The sequence below is a fragment of the Helobdella robusta genome, assembly GCF_000326865.2.
Source record: "Helobdella robusta unplaced genomic scaffold HELROscaffold_37, whole genome shotgun sequence".
Classification (NCBI taxonomy): Eukaryota; Metazoa; Annelida; class Clitellata; order Rhynchobdellida; family Glossiphoniidae; genus Helobdella; species Helobdella robusta.
The window spans coordinates 1,044,862-1,051,205 of record NW_008704785.1 but is presented as its reverse complement, the minus strand read 5'-3'; positions in this window follow the sequence as shown (position 1 = coordinate 1,051,205).

The window sequence follows — 6,344 nt, the reverse complement described above, 5'->3', positions numbered from 1 at the left end:
TCATTATTATTATTATTATTGTTGTTGTTGTTGTTGTCGTTGTTGTTGTTGTTGTCGTTGTTGTTGTCGTCGTTGTTGTTGTTGTCGTTGTTGTCGTTATTGTTATTGTTATTATTATCATTAGGAATATGGCGCATTGTTCCAAGAAGCGAGTGCCAAGACAGGATCTTACGTCTACGAGTCCGTAGAAGCTATGGCCAGGTAACTTATTATTATTATTATTTATTATTATTATCATTATTATTATTATCATTATTATTATTGTTGTTGTTGATATTATTATTGTTGTTGTTGTTGTTGTTGAGGTTGCTGATGGAGAGAGAGGATCAGAACATGGAAAAGGTACTCCAGCTAACCGCAGCAAGCAAGAAAAAAGGATGCTGCAAATAATAATAATAATAATAATAATAATCACCAATAATAATAATAATAACGATGTATATTGTATTTCGTTTATGTTTGTATACATTGTATAGTTTTGTGTGTATATATATATAAAAATGTATGTATATATTTGTAATGTCTTTCGTCTCTGTATTAATACATTCCATGCCTTATTGAATAGTTCAATTCGTTCCGTTATTCATCCATTTATCCAGATATATAAATATTCATTACCATTTTTTCTGTCTTTCATTTGTTTGTTCTTTCAATCGCTTGTTTTTTCGTTAATTCATTCATTCATTCGTTCGTTCGTTCGTTCATTCATATATCATTCATTTATTTATTCGTTCGTCTACTCATTCATTCCATTTTAATTTTAAACTTTCCGCTTATATTTGAACTTGAATTTTTTTTTTGCTTTTATTTTTGGACATTTTTGAGATACTTTGTCTTTTTCCATTGTAACGTTGAAAATAACAACAATAATAACAACAATAGTAATAATAATAATAATAGCCAAAATAATAATAATAAGGGCAGCATGGGTTGTACAATGTCTAGAGAGCGTTATGCCAAATTGGAAGACGATCACAATGTTACACACTAAACAACAAACAAAAAAGACTGATGAATTGAAAAAATATGCCTGTTGATCGAAATATCGACACCGACTGATACAAATGTTGCTTCAAAAGAGGAGGCGGAACAAAGATGCAAGAATAAAGATCCGGGAATTGGAATCTCCTGGATGGGATGTAAAGTGTTACCAATAGTAGCGCGAGTTTTAGGAATATTCAATAAAAAATAGGACAATAAAAAAACTTAGAGACCATACATGGGAAACCGGAGAAAGAAGAAACTCAGAAAATTGTCCCACTTGGGACTGCACATTACCTTAGAAAGCTTCTTTGGATGATATTCTTTGGACTTAAAAGAGCTGTAAACCATCTGTAAATTGTAAAAACAAACATGTAAATCATCTGTAAGCCGACTTAGACCCTGATCAGCAAACAACAACAACAATAATAATAATAATCATTCCAACCCCTGGCCACCAAACCACTCGAAAATGAGATTTGTTATTATTATTATTCCCATTATTATTTATTGTTGGTGTTATTATTATTATTCATATATTATTATTATTATTTATTATTATTAACTATTATTAACTATTATTAAAATATGAAGTATTTAAAGAGTCTATTTTTGCTATTTATAATATACAAGACATGGTATGGGTAATATAAATATCATACGTAAGTATGTATGTATGTATATATACTAACATACATATATATATATATATATATATATATATATATATATAGTATGTAATATATATATATATGTATATATATTCATATAAAATAGGTTTTCAAAAAATATTTTTAATAATAATAATAATAATAATAACAATAATAATTTCATCTTTTTATTGACATATGTTGGTTTATACTTATGTAATGCATTAGATAAGTTTCTAATTCATGATGAAAATAATTATATAATAATTATATATATATATATAATTATATATTATATTATAATATAATAATTATTATTACGTATAATTAAATATTTATAATCATATAATGTACAATTTTTCTTCCGTGTTCTTTCTAAAGAATCAAAAACATCACCGTATCGCAATATAGTTAAATAAAACCTTTAAAAAAATCTTAAGTGATGTTATCAGTTAGGTCAGAATCGTCACCACCACACCCCCACCATCATCATCATCAGCAACATTGTGATGGGATTAAAATAAAAAGTTTTTTTAAATGTCAAGGTCGGTCCCATCCTTTGATACGTTGTTAGTTCTTGGCAATCCCGTATTTCATAGGACGCTTGCTTCAGTGAACTCCTTCAGCGTCATACATTTTATAGGACTGTTAATAATTATCAAAATGACGTCATGCGCCAACGATCACGCCACTGTTTCAAAATTAGTAACTTTCAAACTGATATTCAATGAAAGATATCATTTTGTTACGTTCGAAGAGAGAGTTTCCAACTCGTTTACCACCGAAAGAGTAGGTAACAAGAAACACGTCAAAATCGATTGGAAACCGATTCAATTCCGGTACTAAAACGAAACGAAAATAGAAATATGGTTGAATTGAATCGATAATTTCGTATTATAATATATATATATATATATATATATATATATATATATATATATATATATATATATATATATATATATAGAGAGAGAGAGAGAGAGAGAGAGAGAAAGAGACCAGAGATATGCAATGTTTTGTAAAACCTTTTTTTTAAATTTCCGTCATCCCGTATGCCTAGTATATTTTCAACAATGACAGATAAAAAAAGTCAAGACAGTTATAATAACAACAATAATATTAACAATAATAACAACAACAATAATAATAGCAACAATAATAAATATATCACTATTTAAAAATAAATTACTTTAAAATTTCTAAACAATTTCAAAGTTCAACAGGTCATTATTATTGTTATTATTATTATTATTATTGTTGTTATTATTATTATTGTTGTTGTTATTATTATTATTGTTATTATTATTATTATTGTTGTTGTTGTTATTGTTGTTGTTATTATTGTTATTTATCGTAAAACAAACATCCTCTCAAAGTATTTGTTAAGGCCTTAACTACAAAGATAATAAATAGTTAATATAGAAAAATGAAAATTAATATATATATCATAGATACATATATTAATTTTCATTTTACTTAGGGGATAAGCTGAATGCGGATGGAGGATGTTTGAGCGCAGTTACGGCTAGAGTTCGTGTGGGATGGATGAAATTTAGGGAACTGGGTGGGGTATTGTGTGGAAAGAAATGGTCAGTGAAGATGAAAGGGAGGGTATATAAAGCATGTGTGAGAGCAGCGATGGTATATGGTGGTGAAACTTGGGTGTTGAGGAGAGAGGAGGAAAGTGTACTGCAGAGGGCTGAAAGAGCTATGGTTAGGATGATGTGTGGGGTTAAAGTGAAGGATAGGAGGAGTAGTACAGAGCTGATGTCAATGATGGGACTGAATGAGGACATTGTGACATTGATAAGGAGATCGAGATTGCGGTGGTATGGACATGTGTTGAGAAGGGATGAAAGGGTCGGGATTAGGCGAGCGTTGGAGTTCGAGGTTGAAGGAGTGGTAGGAAGGGGTCGTCCGCGATTGGGATGGAGAGAGCAGGTGGAGAAGGACAGGGTGAAAGCGGGGTTGCGTGATACTGAGGCGAGTGACAGATGTGGATGGCGTCGAGGGGTATTTCGGTTTCATCATAGGTAGCCAAACGGCAACCCCCGATCTCGGGGAAAATGCCGTCTAAACGTGTGTTGTTGTTGTTGTATATCATAGATACATATATCTAATAGATACATATATCTATATGCATCTGTCTGTATGTAGGTGTTTATGTATGTGAGAAAGAGAGAGAAAGAGAGAGAGAGAGAGAGAGAGAGAGAGAGAGAGAGAGAGAGAGAGAGAGAGAGTAACACCTTAATTATTCTTCTTTCTCATAAACTTATTGAGATACTTAAACGCAATGCTGATAGCAATCGGCCAAAGAATTAGGAATGCCAGCATTTTTCTACCACCAGAGCCCAAAGGATTGCTGAATGACATCTGGAATGATAGTAATTATGATATAATTACTAAAAATAATTATAATATAGTTATTAATAATAATTATGATATAATTATTAATAATAATTTAATAACAAATAATAATAAAAACGATAATGATAACGGTGATGATGATAAAAAGACGAGAGGATGATAATAAATAATAATAAATAATAATAATAAATAATAATAATAAATAATAATAAATAATAATAATAAATAATAATAATAAATAATAATAAATAATAATAATAAATAATAATAAATGATAATAATAAATGATAATAACAATAATAATAATAATAGTAATAATAATAATAACCCTGTCTTCGTTTAGTCTTTGTAGCCTTTCAAGTCCATCTTTTAGAGAGTTCAAATCGCTCTGCATTTGCTCTATCATGCTTAGTAGTTTATTATCAATATCTATGTTATTATTATTATTGTTATTGTTGTTGTTGTTGTTGTTTTTATTATTATTATTATGATTTGAAGTGGCGGTAGCAGTGGGGCGAAGATGATGAAGGTGTCGGTCATATATGCTCTTAACGTCATCATCATTATTATCATTATTAACGTGCGAGTGAGTGTCTTGATGATGATGTTGATGCTGCTGATGATGATGATTGTGCTGGAAGTTACTAAGATGATGATGATGATGATGGTTACAATGGTGATGATTCTGTTGTTGGTGGTGGTGGTGATGATGATGATGATGGCCGGGAATGGAATGATGAGTGTTGCTAACATCATGGTTACTATAACTTGTTATATTGTTACTTTGAGATGATGATGATGATGATGATGAGAAGGAGGAGGATGATGATGATGGTGTTGCAGAAGACGATGATGATAGTGATGCTACGGATAAAGTGAGTAACTCATTCCCCTGTTTATGATTAGGACAGCATCCAACATCTGGAGCCACGCAGTCGGAATTCGCCATCACGTAAATTGTATCCGTGATCACTGTCCCTATGTCATCTGCCTCTGCTAGACTGTTGCGATTCAAGTTAATGTTGGCAACATTAGTGTTGTTGTTGTTGCTGCTGCTGTTGTTGTAGTTGTTGTTGTTGGTGAGGTTGTTGTTGTTGGTGAGGTTGTTGTTGTAGTTGTTGTTGTCGGTGAGGTTGTTAATGTTCGTGTTTTTGTTCGTGTCGTCGTCTGCAGTCCCAATCGTCTGAACTTTCTGAATATTTTAAAAAGAAATGTATTCGAAGAAGTTTGAAGAGTGGCCAATCAATCGGTAGCCCTATTCACCACTCTTAAATTTTTTTGAAGAAGTACTCTTAAGTACTTACACAACTGCATCTGTACTAAGTTCAAAGTTCACGCACTCGAGTCAGTACCCATAAAGATCGATCAACTTTTTTGTACTAGTGCTTATAACTGTACTTTCAAGTGGAATAACTTTTTAAAAAAGATTAAAAAACGCTAACTCTTTCACTATTCCCCTTTACTTGCTACAGATGTGTACATGTGTACACGCGCACACAAACACACACACACACTCACTCACGCACACGCACACAAACGCATTCACATTGCAATACGACAAAATGACCAAAAACACAAAAAACACAAAAAAATCTCACCAGATCAAATATGACGTCACTTGTATCGCAGAATTCCTCGTCATCATAGCCATCACCATCATCGTCACCACCATCATCATCTGTACTTTTCATAGATTCACTTTTCATCACTTCCTGTCTACTTTTAGGAAACATAGAACTTTCAAAATGCTCAATTGGCGCATGGTTTCTGATGAAATTTTTCTTAATTTCACTTAAATATCTCTCCGACTTTGGTGTAGTATTAGTCGTGAAAATGATAGTGCTATCATTATCATCCCTCTTATTATTATTATTATTATTAGTAGTAGTAGTAGTAGCTGCAGCAACAGTAGTATTAGTAGAAGTAGTGGTAGTAGTGGTAGTATTCTTGATATCCAAGTTTATAGTAGCTGTCGCAGTTATTTTTGCAGTACTGTGTACAATATTCTTGGAGTTATCATCATCATCATCGTCGTCATCATCATCATCATCTTCTTCCTTATCGTCGTTATCATCATCGTCGTCGTCTTCCTCATCATCGTCGTCGTCATCTTTGTCAGTCTTGTGATTAACATGATTATGGCTTTTTGCATCATTCAGTAGCATGGGATCAGCTTCATCGTCATCATCATCATTTAGTTGCTGTTCCATTGACAATAAATTATTTTCAAAATTATTATTATTATTACCATTAATATCGCCATTATTATGATCATTATTATTATTATTATTGTTGTTGTTGTCGTCGTTTATGGTAATGATGTTGTTGCTGTTCTTAATGTTGTTG